Source organism: Notothenia coriiceps, unplaced genomic scaffold, assembly GCF_000735185.1.
Source record: "Notothenia coriiceps isolate Sejong01 unplaced genomic scaffold, NC01 NC01_scaffold00011601, whole genome shotgun sequence".
NCBI classification, from domain to species: Eukaryota; Metazoa; Chordata; class Actinopteri; order Perciformes; family Nototheniidae; genus Notothenia; species Notothenia coriiceps.
The window spans coordinates 95733-119747 of NW_011344302.1; the positions used below are offsets into that span (position 1 = coordinate 95733).

Genomic DNA, 24015 nt, shown 5'->3' on the forward strand with positions numbered 1-24015 from the left:
GATGTAGAAGAGACATGAAGAAGAAGGGACACATGTTGATGTAGAAGAGACATGAAGAAGAGGGGACACATGTTGATGTAGAAGAGACATGAAGAAGTGGATTTTGCATAATAGGTGACCTTTAAATATGCTATTATTGACATATATAGTATATACGATGTACAAATTACAATGCAACAATGCGACATTTCAAAATGGGTCGCTGCAGCTCCCTTGGACTTTACCACGGTTTTGGGTTTATTGTGAAGCCGTCCAGCTCCAGCTTTACGCTTTTGGTTCACTCTCACTGCTCTCAGTGTTGCCATTTATTACGTTTTCTGGAAGGTCTGACACTTAAACAGCAGACAGATTAATTTAGCCACTATCTGGTGAACATAATGGAGATTTCTTTACAGCTAAAGAGCCACATTTTTCCCTCTAGAATTGGTAGAGACCAAACAGAGCCAAAGCAGAACGAATACGGGTCAGACAGGAAGTCAGAAACAGGACTTCAATTGAAAGATGATACTACTCTGTGACAGCTTTACGTGGACTCAATGTGTCCAAAAAGTTACATCACAATTCAAGCTAAAGTCAGACACAATTGTGCAATTTAAGTCTTGCAAAGGCAGACAAGGGGCTGCACCTCATTACCCAGAAAAAAGGATGAGGGGCTAATAATAGCAAAATTGTCTCGGAGCTAAAAGCTGTCAGTTGGAACTTCGTGCGTGGAATAATCAATTAGAAGTTCTGATAAGATATGAAATTGCATACATAAGGATAATTCATGCTGACACCATTCAGAGCTGTTATACTGATGAATTCATTTCAAGAACTAGTACTCAGTATGAGGAACCAACTAATGAGAAATCGGTCTCTAGCACAAATGCAAGCGACCAAGCTTGATGCAACAGAAAGAGTTCCCACAAGAATGTCCTTCCTCTGGGTGCACATTTTATAATCCGTGGCATATTTTAGAAAATACTTGAAGAAAGACATTATTTAAAAGAAGGAACTGGACGTATCTAAAAAAATAAAATAATGTAACAACAGTGCCAACGCTAAAAAATAAAGTCCTGCACACTTGAAGACTGGCCTTGGAGAAAGGTAAATCACCAATAATTCAGCACGGTACAAATGACTTTCTTCTAAGAATGAAAAGCCATACATGAATACATTCAATGTCTAAATGGCTCGAGCGCAGTGTGGATGACAGGAAGATTTTCAATGAGACATGAGCTCATACCCTCTGTAAACTGGTGTTACATACAATCAAAGAAACTGGTTGATGTGCCCAACCCACGGGTAGAAAGCAGAAAATGGTCACTGCTGAATGTGTGAGAGAATGGCTGCCTGTATCAGTCCTAAACTGAGACGTGTATTGATCACATTGCTTAAAAAGAGTGCTTTACGAACAGCAGCAGAATCATCATGAAGCAGTTTATACATTGATTTATGTCCATGTCATTTGGTTTTATTTATGGGAAAAAGAAAGAAAAGGATTGTGGAAATAGGAGGCTAGTATGTCGACACTGGCTAGATACGGGTATTACATGTAGATCGATGTAAACCCTGCAGTGGTGTGGGAATTATGCAAACAGAGTTATAGGAAAAACTAAGTAGTTAAACAAGTCAATGTGGAGTTGACAAAGCAAAAACCTTGAGCTATGAAAGCCAAACCTGTTCCTGTCAGTAGAACCAGAGACAATAAGTCAACAGAAGCACTTCCCAATCATCTGTTGTTCTGGAAGAATTTAGGTTGAGATCTTCTTCAGTCAATTAAAAAATATTTTGTGATGAGTAAATGAATCCATTTTGTATCAAATCCATCTTACTGGAATTCTAGAGTTATACCCACATACTAGATATTGTATTTTCAATAGAGCATATTCCAAAATAATTGTAACCTTTTAAAGAGGAAATAGGATGCTAGTTTGGCAGGTGTCACTAAGCCTCCAGGAGAACAGGGTTGGGCACTCTTGTTGTTTCTTGTTTGAGTTGAACCAATGTTTGACACAAATATATTGCTTCCCTGAGATACACAATGTTCTTGTAGACGCATTTGCTTCAAGAGACAAAAATGTTAATATAAATGAAAAAAGGACAAGGAACCGTGCCGAAAATATAAAAAGAAACTTGACATGAATACATACCTTGTCATTTAGGACTCAAGCGCCTGGATCCCAGTGGATAGGAGAGGATAGATCCAACAGCAGTAATGTTCTTATCTGATGGAAAATGGACAAAGACATAAACATAAGCACCAACCGGTCAAAAAAGTACAAATTCAATCTAAATGTAAAAATGGGAATAGTTTAAGATAGCATTGAGATTTAGGTCAAAATAACTCTTTCTCTCATCATGGTAAATGATGCTGTTCGGGGTTAGCTTTGAACCTGTGGAAGCTAATGTTCAACAAAATAATTTGATTTGTCAACAAATACTTATTTTAACTACATAAAGCTGTTAAATGGGGGTGGAATTTATTAGGGTTTAAGTTATATTCAGTGCCTCGTATGTGCCAAGTTAGCCCTGTCTGAGGACAGAACCATAGAAACTAAAAAGACATTTATTTTCTATCATGAAGAATCGAGTCACATTACATTACATTTCATTTAGCTGACGCTTTTATCCAAACGGACTTACAATGACCGATTACAGGGACATTCTCCCTGGAGTAACTAAGGGCTAAGTGCCTTACTCAAGGGCACACTAGTGGTGGTGTTCCTGGCGGGATTTGAACTCACAGCCTTCCGATCTTCAGCCCACCTCACTATCACTAGTCACTGTCATACAGGTGGTAAATTAACAATTTGACAACAATGTAGGTGTATTTGTTTTGCTACTGAAGACTACACTGTTTCAGCATTGGTGCAACATACATTGTAATGCACATGGAAATCTGCTAAATCTGTCTAGTTGAAATTCAGCTCGTCTAAATTACAAAAACCTGAACAAAACTCGGTTTTGAAATGCGCATTAATCTTGCCTCTCGGGTCAGAGGACAACACAACAGAGTATTGTGCATGCATGTCTGCAAAAGTATTAGCATTTGCCAGCTGATCTGAGACTAACTGAGCCAGCTAAAAGATAGGATCATTCATCGAGTATATTCAGAGGACAATAGAGCTATAGAGCAGGAAAAGGGGAGGAATAAAAACAGGCAAAAAAATAGGGGAGGAGAGTGACCAAGAGAGAAAGAGCATTTCTGACTTATTCAACGGGTCTCCCAATCAGCGGCATTGGACTGCACTGACACCCATTGGTTTCTGCTCCACTTCCTCTTGGGCGCTTTTATCCTCATCTCATCTATTTGGGATACTGGATCTTGCCAAACAAAAGTCCCCTCCGTCACATACTGGAATAGGGCATGAGAAGCTTCAATTCTCAAATTGGGGGTGTTGGCACAGTGGGGGAGGGAGGCATGCAGCTACACTGACAGCTTCATCTGGCCTGCAGAGAAACTGTGAAACCACAGGAGATGTGTTGTTAAGGTAAATCACCTGCTCCTTGCTGAAATGAGATCTATCAACAAGGAAGTCACTTTGTATTGTGCAGCATAAGATTTTAAGTGCTTCTGTATCAGTAATTGTTTGCTCACAAAACAATACATTTTCATCTAAAAAGCTAGTAGCTGATTTGTATTCTGTATATTACTGCATAAGCGGTTACATTATCTCTCTGAAGCAATTTTTTTGCTATTTTACTTTGAAATGGCTAATTTTGATAAGAACTAAAAGCTTATAAGAACATATTAGTGGACCTCAAAGGCCACTTTTAAACCACCGAAACCTTGACAGGACTTGAAATACCAATTAAAGTTGTGCTCACAACTGTTCAGGGCTGCAAACTCTCATGCATTGAACCTGACACTCCAGAATGACTGACTTGGTTGTTGTTGTTTTTTAAAAAGGGAAAATAATCCCAAAATAAATTGTAACACAAAAAAAAGGCCATCATGCGCAAACTTATGCTTAAGGAGAAATTCACCTACACGGAATGGTGCAGGTAAAAACATTTGGGTTCATTCATTTATCATGCCATTAACACAGATGAAAGTATTTTGAGCCCTGTCTGTGTTCTTAAGAACCTTATGGAAATACTCATATAATAACATAATAGTATAATAACATATTTAACTGGCCTTTCTCATCAAAATCATGCTTATTTTGGCTCTTTATAAAGTCAATCAAAGAAATGAAGTCAAGGAACAGAGCCGTTTGTTTGTTTTGTTTGCTATGGTAATAATGTTATTATTTTCTATGAATAGGCTAATTGAGTATAAATCATACCAGTTTCTCTATTCCTTGTCCTGGCGATGCTGTTCCTTTGCTCTACTAATAAGACTTTGCTGAACACTGTACACTAAAATCGAATTTGGCTTGTTCTTAGACTGCTGTTATATATGACGCTGTGAGCAAGCACAAAGACTGGTACTCTCTGCAGTTTAAAAAGGTGTGTTCGTCCAATGACATCAACTCTGAAAGGAGATACACGCAGATCAAGGGTTGGAACGGATAAGATTCACAGGTTCTTTAGTACAAGTGGTAAACTGACGTTAACAACAAAGGTAAACACAAGAGGTTTACTAAAACTGTAATTGCTCACATTGCAGGCTGGCGACAGTGTATTAGGGTCAGTTAACAAGGTGCTGACCATAGATTACGTAGTCTTTTCAGCACGTTTAAATCCCAGCACACTGCAGCAATTTGAAGCCAAATATGGAGCTTCTTTATGGGCCTAAACACGCCACTTTGCCTGTGCACACAAGCCAGATTTAATGTCATTTGAATTATACTGGCAGCCTTCGCCAACTGTGAGCTGTTCACAATTTGCACTAAAATGCCGCTTGGGCGATCCTTTTACAAATTAACAGCTCTAAAAAAAAAAAAAGTGATTGCACCCAAAACCCAATGACTCCAGCAACTACTAGAGGTCGAGTCCACTAATGTAGTCACTTCTTACATCATTGACCGCACTGGAGGGCCATTTACTTCATTTTGTTAAACATGTAATTGTCATTTTATTTCTTGTACAGTTGCGGATTATGTAAGACAACCACCACACCACAATAATAACATGAAGGATCCTTACATGAATAATAAACAAGACCAATTAGAACATCTGTGTCCATGTTAGTCTGGTAGACAGAAAAGAGGACGGCCTTTTTTTATTTTATTATTTAAATTGTATTTATTAATATGTATTATTATTTATGAGTGTGGTCAATGGAAATGAAATGGTTTGATATGCTACTATGCAGACTGAACCGGAGAAAATATCTGATCAAGAGCACTTAAGCTGATTTGAGCTCTCAACGGACTGTAAAGCAGATCCAAAATAGTCCAATTTGTAGATAACGGGCTAAGTCTGTTTAGAGAGATGCTGTGTCTTCTGATAACAAGACCATTGGGAAATCAACCTGGGCTACCTGTCTTATAACAAGTTATCATCACAATTAAGGATATAATCAACGTGTTGATGTTCTCTAGGAACTAGTTAGAATCGAACAGCTGCGTCATATCAGTCTGAGTTCAAGTTTCTTTATTTGCTGCATTTTCTTCTGCAGTGAATCTGGCAGAATCTGAATATGAATGAGCTGAGCCCAATCGTTGTCCCAAACCGTATTAAACATTCTTAGTGCTTTTTATTTGAACGTTTAATACAAACATTTCAGTGTTGATATCATATAACTGAACTATTCAAATACAATATAATAGAAGCTTGATTTAATAGCCAGATTAAATATTCTTCAGCATAACTTTGACATGTCTAGCTTAAAGGCTGAATATGATGTGCTGATGTGTTACGGTTGTGCTGAGGTATTTTGCCTGAAGCAGTACAGTGTGTAGCCTGGAGTGAATGCATTTCCCAAGCCTACAGCACATAACATCAGTTAGGCTGTAGTACAGTATGGAGGCAGCTTCTAGCAGAAATATGACGCACATCTTTGGCTGGTGTTACAACATACCATTTCTTGCAGGATTTACTTCTAAGATTTGTCTTTCCTCTTTGGTAACCATAACTCTTTCAACATGCTTCTATTGGATACATTCTTCTACGTAATGTGTGTTTTTATACCAACAATTTATATAAATGTTCTGTGTTTTATGTAGGGGAGATTGGAGCTGTTCCCAGCATGCTCCTTTGCGGTGTCTTATTCAGCCAGTAGACAAAAACTGAAGAACGATTTGGCTATATGAACATATCTGCTGATAAACAGTAGTGCTGTACCCGAATATTCGTTCGTTGGAGTACTATTCTGGTTTCAATTTCGTTATTCGGATATTCGTTTTTTTCGTTTTTGATTGAATTGATTGAAATCTCCAATATCAACGTAAGAGCTTGTGCCTCTTCGGGGGGTGCTAACACTTAACCATACACTTTATAGTTTACTTTCTTCATCTTTATATGTAGATATGACTTTTCTCCGTTAATCTCCGTCACGTTGTTTCCATAGCAACAACAACTTCCTGTCAACAGCACTAACTCTCCTTCAAAATAAAAAAGCATGTCCATAAAAAAAAAGGAAGCCAAGCCAAATTACACTTAAGACATATACAACTTTAACGAAAGTAACACACAATGCGATATCCTTTTCAATATCAAAGAACACAAATTGGGTTGTATACGTTAACAAATAACTATAAAACAACAATACTGTAGAATAACAAAATGAATGCTGTGAATAAACCGAAATACACGTGTTGAAGCGGTTCGCTGCTGATTACTACGGTGGTACAGCAGCCAGGGGCAACAGGACAAGAAAAGAAAAAATCAATAACATGGGGAATATATCTGACGATTGTGAAAAACAAAGAGGTAGTCAAATGTGCTTGACACAAAGTTATAGATCAATGAAATAAGTGTTGACAGAATTAATATAAATCAATTTTAAAAAGGGAGAGGATTGGAGAACTTTAGAATGAAATGTGAACAAAAGCTATCTTAAAGATTAGTCCGAACAAGTCTCTTGAAGGAGCAAAAACACATTAGTAAAGAGAGGTGTGCCAGGCTTTTTAATACAGCCTAAGGTCAGTGGGTCTGCAACATTGCTATAAATATAAATACTCAACTCAAGACATCCTAATCTGAATATTAGAACTGCCCCCAGACAAGATTCAGATTTAGTTACCATGTTGATCCTACAGCAGGGTGGACCTTTTCCTCTCAAGGCCATTTCAATTTTTCAACATCCTCCGAGGGCCGAGCAAATGATGACCTCTGCTTAAAAATACTAAAATCACGGACCCATCATTTGGGCCTTTCTTCATGCTGTGCAGAAAAGCAACCTACTTAATCCAGATATTGCCATGGACTCGGCATGCAGCACGTCACGTGTGGCATGACCACCAAAACAGAAAGATTTGACACAAATGTGTGCAAATGTAATTTAGTTCCTATCCATTGAAACATGATTTAATGATTTAGGGGGGGGGACCTAAACCTCCTCTAGGGGTCCAGGGGGCATGCACAACAACTTTTTTTTACTTTCAAATATATTTTATAACCGTTCTTTATTCTCTATTTTTTTATAACTATAATGATCATATAAAATGTGCCTACCTCACTTGTGTAGAAAAAGCTTTTTTATATTCGTTAGCATAGCTAGCTAACCAGATGCTAATCAACAACCAAATATTGACTGTATGATCAGTATGACAGATGAACAATCGCCACTGGCTTAACAACTAAACACAGAAACAAAAACTGTGCATGTGTACGGCTCCTATGGGTACTGCTTTTGGAAGTGCTTGGAGCGGCGTTCTGGTTCGCTCGGTCAGTAACTGCAGCCCTGTCCGACTGAGCATATACCCGGGATGACACTTATGCTCGTGTTGTGTTCAAGAACTCCTGACTTGGCCAGGAAGATAGGCACCTCGCTTGTTTTAATTCATGCCGTGTCTAGATGGCTGTAGCTTGGCGGGGTGTGGTTTATAATACCTCGAGGCCGTATCAAATGGTCCTCGTGGTCCGTTACGGCCAGAGGCTGGAGTCCCCACCCCTGATCTACAGTCATGACAGAAGTGGACACTTTGTGAAACTGAACACAGTGCTGGAAAAAAAACTACAATCTCAGGGCACTCTATAAATATGGTGGTCCTGGCAACATTACAGTGGGCAAAAAAGTTTTTAGTTCAGTACAATTGCAAGTTCTCCACTTAAAAAAGATGAGAGCCTGTAATTTTCATCCTAGGTATACCTCAACTATGAGAGACAAAATGAGAAAAAAATAATCCAAAAATCACAATTGTCTGATTTAAAGATTTATTATGCCAAATTAGGGGAAAATAAGTTATTTGGTCACCTACAAACAAACAACATTTCTGGCTCTCACAGACCTGTAACTTCTTTAGAGCCCTCCTCTTCCTCCACTTGTTATTAATATTACTGTAAATTGTCATCTCTGTTTGAAACTCGTTATCAGTATAAAAGACACCTGTCCACTACCTCAACAGTCACACTCCCAAACTCCACTATGGCCAAGACCAAAGAGCTGTCAAAGGACACCAGAAACAAAATGTAGACCCTCACCAGTGGAAGATCTGAATCTGCAATAGGTAAGCTGATCCGTGTAAAGGAAATCTTATGAATGGGGCCATAGTATCGTGAGATTTTGTTGACCAACCTCCTTCTCAGCAAGCATATGAAGATGAACGTGGCTGGGTCTTTCGGCATGACAATGATCCCAAACACACGCCCGGCACAAAGGAGTGGCTTCGTAAGAAGCATTTCAAGTCCTGGAGTGGCCTAGCCAGTCTCCAGATCTCACCACATAGAAAATCTTGGAGGGAGTGAAAGTCTGTAGTTGCTCCAGCGGACAGCCCAAAACATCACTGCTCTAGAGAATCGCATGGAGGAATGGCAAAAACCAGCAACAGGTTGAAAAAACCTTACAGAAAACGTTGACTCTGTCATTTGCCAACAAAGGGTATATAACAAAGTATTGAGATAACTTTGTTATTGACCAAATACTTATTTTCCACCATCATTGCCAAATAAATTCTTTAAAAATCAACAAGTGATTTCGCATTTTTTTTCTCATTTGGCTCTCTCATATTTGAGTATACCTAGGATGAAAGATATAGGCCTCTCTCATCTTTTTAAGTTGGGAGAACTTGCACAATGGTGGCTGCTAATACTTTTTTGCTCACTGTATCTCTTCACAAACCAAAGAAATAAATATATTTCCTGATTTTTCCTTTATTATACACCAGATAGACAAGGTTTACCACAAAATGTTCTCCCTCATGTGGCGCTTAATCTCATGATTTACTTTATCACCCATGACGCAAAACTTAGTAATTCCTAATAGCTTTCACCCCCACTTTAAGGAGCAGGGAAACACGTGTTGGCAGCTAAACCAGCATACCTGTCCTCTGCAGAGATTCAGAAGAATCATGAACAAGAAGTTAGTGAAAAGGCTCAAAGAAAACACGTACACAGACAATCTCCTCCAAACCGGTCAGGCACATGCGATAATAAACACTGTTCTTTCCTGAATAGCTTAAACAATGATGACCACGCTCAAACCACAAGCTGTGTCAGAGTGCAGTGTAGAGACAGTAGTTGGCTGAAAATGTCAAACACTGGTTACCCTTCTCTCTTGTTGCCACAACTTGAATAACTTGACACCACCAGAATAGAGTCAAGGGCTCCATCTGTCCTCTCTAGTACAGCCTAACTTAATAAAAGTGTATGATACATGGACGAGAACAGAGACAGCTACCATTACCACATTCGGAACATGGCACCTGTCTTTAGCTTGCTGCCTAAGTATAACATTAAATGGATGTGACTGATCGACTCCATCACGAACCAATCCTCGGATCCGAACCAGTACTGTTCAACGGCACGTCAGCTCACAGGAAACTCCCTCCTTGCGTCTCTGAGGAACTCACAGGCGTAAAGCAGCCTCCCGTCTCCTCTGTCAGTCATCCTTTTGGACCTGTCTGCTGCTGTCGACACGGGAACCTCAGACCTCCTTCGCNTCTCAGACGCGGAGGGATACTGACTTGTTGTGAAAAGTAACTTACAATTCTACCCGTGGTATACGCTCAGTATATCACGGCTAAGAAGCAATATATATATATATATATATATATATATATACTGTATTTAAGATAAATTAATCTAAGTTTTTTCAAAGGTTTTTTTGTAGCCTTTTCTGAAGAAAGAGAGAGAGGGGTGACATGCAGCAAAGGTTGCCCCAGATGAATCTCTTAGTTTTTTTCAGCCCAGTTTTTATGTAAAAGGCTCATTTACAAACCAATTACAGTTGCTTCTAGATATCAAAGTTCATCTGCGCTCGAGTTCAGAGAGGTTATGTTTTGTCCCATCTTGCTTTCCTATTTTGTTAACTATCTTAAAACAGCATTTTAATGAGCACACATGATGACTTTAACAAGCCATTGGGGGAATGTAATCCAGGCCCAGATTCTCCAGCAGGCAAACAAGGAAAATGTGGCAGTTGTCTGCATGGATACATGACTCTGACCTGAATGTGTCTGACCTGGTTATTGAGACTTGGCAAACTGTATCTCACTCCCTCTGTCTTCCTCACTCACATGTTCAAACACAGACAGCGAATGAATCTGAAAATGGTCCCAGATCTCCTTTTAACCAGGAAAGCATTATCTTTAAAATATAGCGACAACTGAGAGGTTTTTAAGAATTGCTTTTGGTATCTAAAACAAGACCCATACATACTGAAGTGATAGTTAATACATTGTAGATGACTTAGTGTAATTGAGTAACACACACAGCGAATATGAGATATTTACCTTCACTGTGTGCTGTATAAACGATATATTGTTATTGCTTTTAATGCCTGACTTGCTGATTTACTATCCATTCTTGGCCATCTGTGAGCGTAGCCTAGATCATGAGCAGATATCCCTCCAGGTCCTCTTGAGCTCTGCGAGTTGGAAACCAGACAAGCCACATTGGTCTGTCGAACTTCAACTCGCTTCAAATTCATATCTGCATGCTTGGGTTACACTAAACACTTATCAGCTGCTTCGGTCATATGTCATGGATCAAACTCGTACAGTAAACACAGTATCTCTTCATATTCAAAGTGTCACATGGGGGTAGTAATCTTGGTGTATAATGGATTAGATTCTACCTATTTATAAACAGTATATGGCTTTCTTGTTGCTGTCACATACTGAACCGGAGCAAAATTCTTTAAAAAAGATTTGATTTATTTAGTAACTGTATATCTCTTTTGAGTAGTTTGTATACATGTAATAAGTGCTAATGTCATTGTTGGTGTCTCCTCTGCAGAAATGAATCTCATGGGCTCATATTCAACTGCATCTCATATTTAATTAAGAAGTTATTGGCAGAAGAGACCTTTGAGCAGACTATTTATAACTAGCCGTATTCTCGCCTTCTCTGTCCTGGTTAGGTCTTAATGAGGAAGAAACAGCTCTTCAAAGATCTGCTTCCATTCTGAACGTTTTAAACATAGTGTTACAGAAAGCTTTATCATTCAAATCTAAAGCTGCTTCTAACAGGGTTGCTTTAAGCTAGTTATTTAACAAATGCACTCATTTATTTGCTAAAGTTCAGAAGCACCAGCTAAATTATTTAAAACAAATGTTGGCTAGTATAGATGATGCAACATGTATGCAAACAGTTATGCAAACCATTCTAGCATGTCGGCAGTGCACCTGCTCTTTTTGTTGCAGCTCTTTGCTTGTAACATTCAGTTTCCAAAATGGACTATTGGGGCCATTTGGACCATTGTAGAAATGGGACATCAAGTGAAAAGAGAAATAGTAAGAGAAGGGTGGAAGACAAAAGTCATGTGTGAAGAGAGAGGGAAAGAGACTAAATGATAAGCTTTACAAAACATAGTTCTTTGATAAGGCAGCGCTGCACTCATTTAAAGAACAAAACTATAATAACTGCTTCTCCTTAACAAGGCTTTTTAACTACAAGTGTTTCCTCTGTTTCACATGAAGATGATTTAATTAGCCTAGCCTGAAATACATTTAGCAACTGTGGCTCAGGAACCTCACTCTTTTTTGAACTGTGCCCATTACCTGCAGCTCAATCTGTGTTTTTCTTTGATTTCATCTTTCCTTCTATGATTTCTTCTCCAATTAGCATAGCCTACCTTTTTTCTTTCAAACTGACTGTGACTTTGAGTCGAAGTCAGTAGTGGCTGTGGTGAGCATGTCTCACAGGAATTGACAGGATACCCTCTTGTTGCACTTCTCAGCAGAATTATCATCGCTCTTTATGTTGCCAGGAAGTGGCTTTCAGACACACAACAAGGTAGTCCATAAAAGGCTTTGGTTGTAGTTCTGAATGATGATGCTTGATGCATTTGACCTGGAAATTGAATATCTGTTCTCCAACAGCAACAGAAGGCATACGTTTGTTGTTCAACATCCCCATTGATCTTTTTCTAAATCGTGCAGAAATGCCACTGTTGCCCTTCCTATTTTTCACATAATGACATTTTTATAATTCAAGTGAATTGACTGTTAACAGCTTGCATGAAAGGTCAGAAAGTCACCATGTCAAGAGGTGCTTATAGGACATAACCTTTGGACGTGGATTACCTTATGCCTCGTGTTTGTCCTTCTTTGGGGGATCCATGACATCTACATAACCTCCGATTTGTGAGGAACAAATGAAATGGAAGCAAGACTGCATCCATTTGCCCAAGGCCCATCCGTGTCCTAAGACATAACGTGGGAATTATTCATTAGAGTAATTATGATAGTCATCTATAGGGAAATCGCCTGGATTCTGAATATTTGCAATCCTTTGCATTGTGATTCAGGCTCTTTGTGCAGCGAATAAAACTTATCCCATTACAGCTTAAATTGGTAAGAATTTACGTTGATTTGAATATATACAACCTCTGTTTCAGTTTGTGAGAATAGTATCAGTATGTTAACATAGACGTCAGCTTAGGCAACCTTTTTCCCAACCTCTATAATGACCAGAAGGCCCTTTTCATACATCATTCAGCATAGCTGAACAAAAAATTACAAATGGCTAGCTAGAAATAAATGTTGTACTAATAGGGTTTTTATTAAAGAAACACGTTGGAGGTAGTGCACTGGTAAAGCATAATAAATCAATCAATCAATCAACACATAGCATATCATGTGAAGCCTAAAAGCTACACAGAAAAATGTTTTTATTTTAAATATTTTTTGATGAGAATGAGGCCAACATTTGGAATGTAAACAACAAAGGTATGTGCAGTATATTGATTGTACATTTGTGAGACAAACACAAAGCCGCAGTAGCTCTAAACCAGGGGTAGCCAACACGGTGCCCGCGGGCACCGTGTTGGCTACCCCTGGTTTAGAGCTACTGCGGCTTTGTGTTTGTCTCACAAATGTACAATCAATATACTGCACATACCTTTGTTGTTTACATTNAGGAGTAGATCGAGGTAACTAGTAGGACTATACAGAGTGACGAAAGAGAGTTCTGGGAAGAGACAAATAAGATTGCTGTAAACGGAAGATCCCAACATACTGACAACGAAAACAAGGGTGGTGGCGAACCGGGTAATCGACTCACCAAAGCAGAGCGTAGGGGGACGAGGGGAAGACGGACGTCAAGTCCCATTTCAGAAATACGTTCAAACCACGTCACATAGTGGAAGCAGAGTAAATGAGAAAGAGAGACTGTGGAGGAGTAAGGCAGGACGAACACAACCCAGAGTTGTCTCGGAGTGGAGTATTCGCTTCCCAAAACCAAGCAGATGTGTATCTCGTAGATAACAGACCCGACGGTCAGGGCATGGAACGGTCAACCTCAACAGGACACTACGGTGTTGTTGTGGGGCTAGTAGGTGGATTGTTATTTTTGTTACTCACGCACCGATTAAATCCCCAGCGGACCCGGACGGGCGAAACGAAAATCGGTAGTCTAGGAAAAACCGCCAAAATTGTCGGCTAAGGTGAAAGGGAACGGAAACGGCCCATATTTGGCACCCCTCCTCCTGCAACACAGCCTCGAGGACTAGGACGACTGTAAGGACTTGAGAGGCTGACACTATAACCCCGGTTAGCCACAGACTCTTGTGGTGTAGACCTTATAGGTATAGGACCGGTTTCACTGCCGAAAATCAAGCGGCTTAGTACAAAATCTAAACATAAGAGGCTACAGGTGGAGGACATCAAACAAAAGATCAGGGTCTGGCAATAGATTCATCAGAGGACAGTATATTGTGTTATTGTAGTAAAAAATTTGAGTGTGCTTGTAGGTAGCCAGTTTGGGATTACGGTTAGACCTAAGTATTGCACGTTCCTTAATCGGTTAGATAACAGGGTCCTGCGTAAACCACAGACTCGCAGAGCGTCAGAGAAACCGACGAGAGGGGTACGGACAGTAAATGAGTAGACAAGTACTTACAAAAATCAACACGTAAGTACGGACCGGCAATATGAGGTTGGAGTAGCTCGGGATTAAATACCATGATACACTTCCTTGTGACGGGGTCGCATAGAGTAGTATCATCTATGTAGACTGAGAGTCGTCAGACGGTCCTGGTGGGGAGATGAAGACGTAGCACGCGTACGGAGGTAAGACGGGTACAGGCAAGACAGGAGACATCTAGAAATCGTGTCCGGTAAGGGGTCGCGATCATAAATTTGTGAGAAATTCTGGACGTCGATGACTTCAGTTAGATCGAGACAAAGTGAGACACAGACTTAACGGACGCAGAGACGCGTGTCGACCGTCTATTACATTGGTTCAACTAACTGAGGTGAAGTGAGACTGAGACTCGTGAGAACGACAGAGGATCGGGACTTCTATCCGAGACTGGGACGCTTCGCAGACGGTCGTTGTATGCCAACAAAACGGTCTGTATTGCTCTTCAAACTGAGTGTATTACCGATACATCAAGGAGTAGTCGTACGCAACACAGAGAAAGCCTCGTTATCCAACAGTATATATGAGAGTTCCCGAATAGCAGTGACTCATCGATGTAAGGTCGCGCGCTGGTATACTATTTGACTACTTTAGCAGGAGGTTAAGGTATACTGTGCGTTGTCAAGGAAAGATGAATACACGTGATCGGACAGCGAAAGACAGTCCACAAGATGACCGCTATAACGATTGTCCACCAGGTAAGAACGTTAATGAGGGCGTACGAATCCGACAGCGGAATAGTGGACATTTAACAATCGTACAGTCGACGCCAATAAGAGCAAGACATTAGGCAATTTTCAGACAAGTAATGCGAAGACGGTGAGGGTTACAGTGTAGAACACCATAGTCGAGAGCGTCTCAAAAGGCTAATTCCATCAATCACTTCGAAGAAACCATAAATGCTGAAGTGTAAAGCGAGAGACCCGTTGTCGGAAAGGTCGAAGACAGCATAGCAGAAAGTGCGAGTAGTAGACTACTAAGGAAGGGGAGTTCATCCTACAGAGAAAGCTAATAGACTGAGGACCTCCATTGGGAGGTTACAAACTAAGCCGAAAGAAACTTATGGCAGACGCCCGACCCAAATGAGATATACCGTGTACGCATTGGTGGAACATCGCCTGCTTTACCAACACCGTTTACAACACCTACCAATTTTCTCAAGTGTTGACGTCTTAGGTAGAAAGTGTATTGGTGTGACACGTGGTGTGCACGGTGCAAGTCCCACGTCCGTCAAGGTATATGAAAGCGGCTATTACCGACTAAAACTGAAGGAGACTGCACGCACCAAGTCCACCGAGAAGATCTTTAGATGTTATTCTATGTGCAAAGACCTAATGAATGAAACTCTCTTGTTTAATTCTATGTAGATATAGTTGGTGTGTAAGTTTTCTTTACTGGTTGGCAGGAGGTTACGGTAACTAACAGCACGATCGAACTGTTCGACTTGGACGACGAAGGATCCCAGGATCTCTGTCCGCGCTCGATCTAGACTCCGACACACTTAATCCGACTGAAATGGAGAACACTAGTCCCGACCGCTAAGCGAACGCTCTAGGTTAATCCGCAGCAACACGAGTTTGTTTGCGTCCGCGGGGTGGCTGTGGAATAGTGAGTATGTGCAACAGAAAGTCGAATGCACACGATGAGCATAACGCTGTGCGAGTAAACACATAGCCACTCAACAGTATAATATCAGTGTCGTTTTCATTAAGAGGCAGCCTGAAGGACGTTGTTGCGCCGCCGCATGAATAGCAAACAATACGCGACTAACGGTCCAGTACCATATACTAGTGTTATCTTTGTCTACAAAATTAACGCTCTCAGCTAGTGCATGCACTAGCTTTCGTCAAAGTTATTTTGCAAAGACCGTGCTGACCGCTTATTAAGTCTGTACCAAGATGTAAGTTGAGACATGGCGACGGACAACGTTACAAATGAGGCCACGCTCAACCGCCTGAAATTAACACCGAACTCAAAATTTACTGGTAACCTCAACGTATCACCACCCGATTCGAAAGAACCATACCGAACATCGGATGGGGGCGGATGAGGACCGGCGAGGTGACCACCCTACATACCCCGCCCGGAAGACGCGTACGCAATTGACGTTAATGTAATAAAATTGTGAGAGTAGAGGTTTTTAATTATATGGGGCATTGCGTACCTAGGTATACAACTACGGTCGGAAAATCATAGTAACAAAACTATAGTTTCTAAGTATAGCCGAGCAAGGACGGTTAAACGCAGTTAAAGTCAAAACCTTAGTTGACGCAACGGAATTTCACTAAAAACACTTACAGAACCTTACTCACCGACAAATCTTAAATTCATTAATCCCGTCACATTTCATCGGTTACATAATATAGGTTATCATTATACAACAAATTTCATTCAGGGGAAGTAGCTTATGCTGAGCTGAATGGTGAGCCTGAACCAACACAGGACGAGAGCAGCAGCGCAGAGGCAGAAACGAGGCCGGACGGGATGGCCCGCACTCCGTGAACGAGTTCAGGCAGGCCAGTCAGAAGGCCGGCGCATCTGAAGGACTTTGACTGGCAGTTATACTTACTCAATACTAGGGATGCATGTCGTTGACTTTTTGATGATACCGATACCAATACTACTCAACGATACTCGACCGATACATATCGTGGTACTTTCATGTTGCAGAAGGGAACATTTGAAGCGCTTTATGATATAGTTAACTTGTCAAATGATTATTACAATTAATTGTGGGAGTTCGACCTTTTAGTACTGAACAAACAATGGACCCGCAGTCCTCCGATGGTGTGAATAGAAGTCCTGCTGCTAGGTCGGCAGCCGTCAGCGCGAGACCGCAGAATCCTCCTCTTTGTTTATCAAGGACACTTTGAGGGAGTGTTGTCCCACCGACATCGGCTGTGTGACCTAACTGTCTTGGGTCTCCCCCATGTTCTTCCTTGACTCTCATAGCACCTTTACGCGCCAATTGATTGGCAATGCACTGGACACCTTCAAAATACATAACATCTAACATGAGGAAACTTTATTGAACCAAGAAAACCTCCCAAAAATCTGATTTGATTTAAGCCTGCTAAGAAATAGGCATCTCATGACGATACCTCCTGAATGTTTTTTCTCCACAGGTCAACATTATTTTGGATAGATTGAAGGGGGGTTGTACGGTACTGATCGACAGTCAGGGTCTTACCTACAGTAGATTGTGGTCAACACACAGAAAGGCGTTACAGCACAACAGCAAAGTATTTATATGGAGGCTGGACAACGGCAACATATTTTTTTAGCTACCAAAAAGAAAGGCCCACCAAAAAAGCAATGCCATGTTTAGATTATTTAACCCAGTATACCTTCCCTTTCCAAAGGGAGAGTGAAGCAACTATCTAGTCTTTCCTCAAAGCCACAAGACTTCATTCACAAAACAGTCAGTTTTACCCGTCAGAACACAGGAGCTGATGGTCTACCATTCCACGATATGTTAGTTAGTATATGTAATTGTGTGACTTAAACTCGCTAGATTGGATTCATTCCAAAGTGTCTCACTAAGAAGTGATGCAGCTGCCCAGGTACACAGCAATACATTGCTTTACATCCCTATTCAAACTCTGCCTCCTCCTGCCAACCTCCATCTACTGAAATAAACACATTGACTATGGAGAACTATACCTCAAACAACCCCACTTCAAACAATCCTTCCTGTTCCTTTTAATTTGGCCAAAAAAGGTACAGTAACTATATACAATATATTTTATTTTTTAAATTCAATAATTTAGAGATAACTTGTCTTTGTCCTTACTTCACTCTTTTCTAACGCCACTAACTGAGCTGATGTTGTTCAGAGGACAAAAAAGATAAGTATGAGCTTCTGTCTGTAGAGAAAATCCTGGAATAGTATAAAAACACAGAAAGTATTATCATGTAACCTACCTACAAACTGTATGCAATATCTAATTGTTCATATAATATAACTTGTTCAGGAATTCACAGATGAACGCTGCTGTTCGATGTGGGCGAGAAGGTAGGATCTTCCTTCTGACGCGTGTCAGGTTCAAGTCTACAATGTCAAACTAGGAAATAAGTGTTATTGGATTGTTAATCGGTTTATTCAATCAGTATGCTTATCCATACTTTTTAAATAAATCAAATAAATGTTTTACTAACCTTACGTTTATCAGACTCCATCTCCTGAGCCGCAGCTGTACACCACGGACAACAAACGTGAGTACGAGAGTCTGACTCAAACTAAAAAGAAATCTACTGCATATACTTCTCCTGTTTCCTTCATATTATCACTAATTCAAGTTTCTCTTTATAAATGTAATACTTGCTTTTCAATTCAGAGAATGCTGCCACTCGCCAGGTAAGTACTAGAAAAATAATGTTGTCGTGTAAACTGGTTCTCCATGTGATATCATTGATTCAAAATTGGAATATTATTTGTCTTACTCACCAGTTGATATATTTCCTTCTCTTTTCTCCACCACCTGAGCTGCTGCGATTCACTGTGGATAGAAACAGTAGAGTAGGATATAAAATAAGCAAATATATGTTTTATGTAAACTATCTGCATCCTGTAAGCTACACTCATCCATACACACATCGATATTCAGCCATTTTATTTGTACTATTATGTATATTTCTCTCTGCTCTCCACCACCTGTTCCCTGCTGTTCACCGTGCACTTAAAGGTGAGTGTGAGCTTCAGACTGACATAAAGCACATGCAGGGTTACCTTGACAACTCAAGGGGATATGCTCCCAGCCGACCTTCAGGACAAGATGGAGATCAGACAGGGGTATCAATCAATGACATCACTCAATGACATTTCCTGCAAGTCTTAATTTAACATTTTTTAACCACTCTAATTGTTGCTCATTGTATTGTACTCTTAACACGTCTTGTTCATTTCTCATCCAGAGACACAGTGTTCTGTCCAGGCTGACCTTTGCAAGAGAGCTGAAGAGATATATCCTCTGTGTTTCAGTCTATGTAAGTAATTTAAGATTACAAAGAAAAGCATTAGACACTTAAAAAGTTAACATATGCTGAACTCTTGCAAAAGGCAAACAATGTTTCTGTAAGTCTGGGTCTCCTGAGGGGGGATGCAGGCCAGATCAGAGCGCTCCACTGAGCACGCTGTGTCAGCATAATCTCTCACTGTCCCTGTTTTGTTGTTGACTTCAATAAAACACCCGGACCTGGTTTAAAGTCATCTTTCTGTTGTGAGATGTTTTTTTTTTACTTCAGTGATGTTGGGATAATCTGCAGCATTTTAAAAGTGTATTAACTGCCGGTGTCATACAATATAGTCTGCCGGGCCTGACGGCCTCGACCCGTTCTTTTAAAAAATTGCAGCTCAGATTATAGCACAACCAGTAACTGATATTTTTAATCTCTCCCTGTCCACTCACACACTGCCAGCTCTGTGGAAGCAAGCTCTGGTATCGCCCCTCTTGAAAGCTGGTGATCCCACTGAGTTAAATAATTATCGTCCTATCTCAAATCTTTCTGTGTTATCAAAGAGTCTTGAGTCCCTAGTTTTTACTCAGCTAAAACTTTTTTTAAATTCACACAACATCCTTAACCCTATGCAATCTGGATTCAGATCAAAGCACAGTACTGTGACTGCCAGTCTGGTGACCATAGTGTTTATGAAAATATATGTATCAATGTTTACAAATATTCCCAAATAAGACTCTGTCACTTTCGTCATGAATGTTTTAAAATATTGAACTTCGCTATGCTTAACATTTAACATAGGTGTACGGTTTACTTTACTAAAGATTTACAGAGGTGTCTCGCATCATAAGTGTGTCTACTAAACAAAAATAATAAACATAACTTAAAAGAACCACTAAAGACAACTGAAAGCTCCCCTAAAGACGCATTACCAGTGAAAATATAATTACCGTTTTTTTTGTATCTGTGACTAATCTGTTTGTAGATCCCCTATGTTTTGTAAAGAAGGTAAGGTACAGCGCAGAGAAGAATGCGAGGGCATAGCAAGAATAAATAAATCGTCGGAAGGCAACCAAAAATCTGGAGTGATTAGTTTGAACATTTATGAATGTTTTAACTCCTTTATTATACTGCCGTAATCGACTGAACGGCTAACATTTTGGTCGTTTATTTAACGTTACGTCTCGTTGAGCCAAAATTACATATGCGGATCATAAAGATTCCAAAGAGACCTTTGTCACTCTACTACTAACTTTACGTAAATAGGTTGTAAGGTCTAAAACATTTTAATAGTGGACAAAGACTTCATTGGGACACCTTTTATTTGCTTACGAGAAATCGTTGCCAGAGACAGACAGTAAAGTAGGAACGTATTGACTATTGGTGTGGACGATATATCCTGTCACGTCTTGTGGGTCCCCCGTCGACACTCGTAGGTACGCGACATCGTCTACATGCGTGGACTAAGTTAATCTGGATTTCTTGGTATATGCTCAAATCTAAGGTTATTATGACATTTACAACGGACCGTTAGCCTTTAGATTAGTTCACCAATGTTAGTCTGAAATCAAGGTGGACTCTCATTTAAGTGTCGGATGGGACGTCATATGTTTCAGTAAAGTTTGATTCGAAGCGTGGAAATGGGTCGGAAACTCTTGTGAAATATTACTAGTTACAGTATATATTTTAGTATATAGATATAATATGAGCTTTACTGGTAGACGTGTTTACTGATACAAATGACAGCGATGATAAGTGATATAACAACTACTCTTATTGACAACATCGAAATCCGAACTCATTGTAAACAACGTCCGTTGGAAAATGACATTGTTTCGTCTTATAAGGGATGTGAGATCTTTAGATGAATAATGAGATTCAAGTTTAGCCTCATGATAGAGGGTGGAGAACATTCCTAACGTTACTCACAGCTTATTCCATTGCAATAATATGTTTGTAGCTAAGTAAATTCTTTTTTTTTTTGCAGGTTACAATTAACCTTCATCACACCATTGTCAGAAGGACCCGGGACAAAGAAATTATGTCTCCAACACGACGAATCAGTCAGAATGTGTGACTTACTTGGCGGCAAAGTTTGAGAGTCGTACGACTATCCGTAACCATTTCACCTAGAGGTGGGACTCCGCGGTCCTTTACCATAAAAGAGGATGTGTGACCTCCTTTACTTAAACACTGGGTGTACAGGGAGACCTCCTCGAGGAAAGCTGCGGAGGAGGAATCGCGAGCTTTCCTCGGTCAACTCCACCGCAAGCCCGTGGATCAATCCTTACGGTGGACCCTGCGAGGGATTCATAGTCCGTGCAGGTGTCGACCTTTCTCTGGTCCCATTGGGATGCCTGGTCCACCTCCTGATTATGCAGAGAGCGACCGGACCCTCGCGGAACCCTAGGGGTCAGTCCTCGACCAACTACACCGGTCCTTTTCCTCTCATAAGACGCGATGGAGGTGCTGGGAATGGTGCCTATTCGCCCCCTCCTTCTACCTACCCTACCTAAATACCTCTACCTACCTAGCTACCTCACGGGAGACCGCGGTGGGACCACCCGTCTAAACAAGAAAGTCGACAAAAGGACGGAAACACAATTAGGTTCTTATCGGGGGACGTAAATAGATGTAAAAAAAGTAAAGAATGTTACAAAAAAACACAATACTAGCGTCGGACATTGGTAGCAAGTGTAGGAGCCCACCGGGATATTTGAAATCACGTACACACGTAGGAACAAGCCAAAGAAGCAAATTTGGTTTTCGAAGTGACCTATTACTTACTTACAATATAATTGTGTTTTGGTCGAAACCCATAGTCCGGTTGTTGGGAAACGACCGACTATAGAGCTTGTATGTGTCGGACAGTCTCTGGCAAAGGAGTGACATTGGACCATCGTATACGACGATTTGATGTAAAATTTTGTAGAGAACTTAACTAAAGAAATCATCATATAAAATCTAACAACGCACAACTGAACCGCTTTTACAAATCTCTATTAAATCATATCACAAGCCGAAGACACACAAAACTGAAGAGAGACGTAGTAACAATGGGAGACTAGAAACTGACAAAAAAGAGTCCTATTCATGACATACAGGTTTGCATCGAATTAGACCTATACGAAGGTTTTTTGTAAGACGAAGCCCAAAATGTTTATGAGCGTTTCCTGAGTCGACGAATCGTCTAAATCGGGTCGTAAAATCGGTGATATTATCCATACGATATATAAAGAAATAAAATTGGTCTATCTTTCGTAAACTCTATTTTAGAGTAATGTTACGCGCCGACTTGGACGCGGTTCTTCGCGTCTTGCAAGTTTGTATTGTGTTTGTATATTTTATGTCTCTTGTATTGATTCTTTCTGTTTTTCTACTTTTTTCGGCGTCAGTGATGTCACACAACGTGTAATCCGTGTCATTCTTTCCGTGGATGAATAATGACGTCGTCGACCCACCAAGAAGTCTGTTGGAAGTTAAATTTTGAGTACCCGTAACGTCTTGTCACGGCAAGTGAAAACTCCGCACTAAACTTCCAGTAAGGTTCTGGCTTCCCTGGTTTTATTTTCTCGTGAGGAAAAGGTCGGAGAGTCAAGCGTGTCGGTCCTTGGACCTTTGGCGGATAGGTCCGTGACCTAGACTCAACATTTTCAGTGTTTGACCTCGTTTTAGCCCGTGTATACGATCTCACCCTTCGAAAGGATTTTATCGAAATATGTAATTCATTTTTGGCTTACGACGTAGGATGCGTATCACCTCAACTCGCTGGTAGGTCCAATCCGATATGTCACACGTACTACTCAGGATATCCCACGTAGAACTATATATTGCGTCACGTCGTACCATCGTACCCGCAGGTTCCAAACCGGTTCTGTCACCCTGTCCGTTTAGGATTATTTACCACAGTGGTATCAGGTCAACCCTTGTCCTTATTCGGTCCTCTGGTCTAAAATGCCCTACTTCAAACTTTTTTGTTGTAAATTCAGACGATTCCTTCGGTTCTCAACTTAAAGTTAAAGAAACTAATCTTTCGACAGCTATACCACAAACTTCAAGTGCGTAATGACAGGTTGTTTTCCGCGTTTCTATAAACATCCATAGTCTTGTTTGAGTTGTCTCTGCGGTAGGTTCCCAACAGTTACCTCCTCCCGTTGCTCCTCTGCGGACTAAACCCTCTCGTTTTTCGTAACGAAACCAAAAGAATGACAAGTTTTCGTCAAACCTCTAGTTCTTCACAGATACGACGTCGCACTATTTGAGTCTAAAATTTAACCTTTGCCGAGGTAGTAGGTCTCTTCTCGTGACTTATAGTTATCACAGTAGTCGTCATGTATACTATCCATCTTTTAACGTAGACCTAATGTTTATAACCAAAATGTATATTATTTTCTCGGTTTCCCGGGGTTTTAAATCTCCCGGGACACCTTGAGGGAAGAGGTTCCCACTGTCCAGTCTCTGTGCACGAATGGGTTGGACTGCGTAACTCCTGCCAACCAATCTATTGAGACTTTGGTCGTTTACCGGTAATACGGCTTTGCTCTTGTGGTTGTACTTGTAATCTGTATTAACACCACTAGATGTCAAAGTTGTACGAAACGCATCAGTTATTTGTTACGTTGTGTTTGTCTAAACAAATAGGTTTGCGTCTGGAATTATAGCCAG

General features: G+C 40.4%; 1 protein-coding gene across 1 annotated transcript in view; it reads left to right on the forward strand.

The window, feature by feature from the left end:
- The first annotated feature begins 19749 nt into the window (after positions 1-19749).
- Positions 19750-24015, forward strand: part of LOC104946841 (protein LAP2-like) — a 19961-nt gene continuing 15695 nt past the window's right edge. The window contains exons 1-2 of the mRNA XM_010772731.1: positions 19750-19928; positions 23555-23563. The gene's annotated coding sequence lies outside the window, so the exon portion shown is untranslated. The remainder of the gene's footprint in view (positions 19929-23554; positions 23564-24015) is intronic.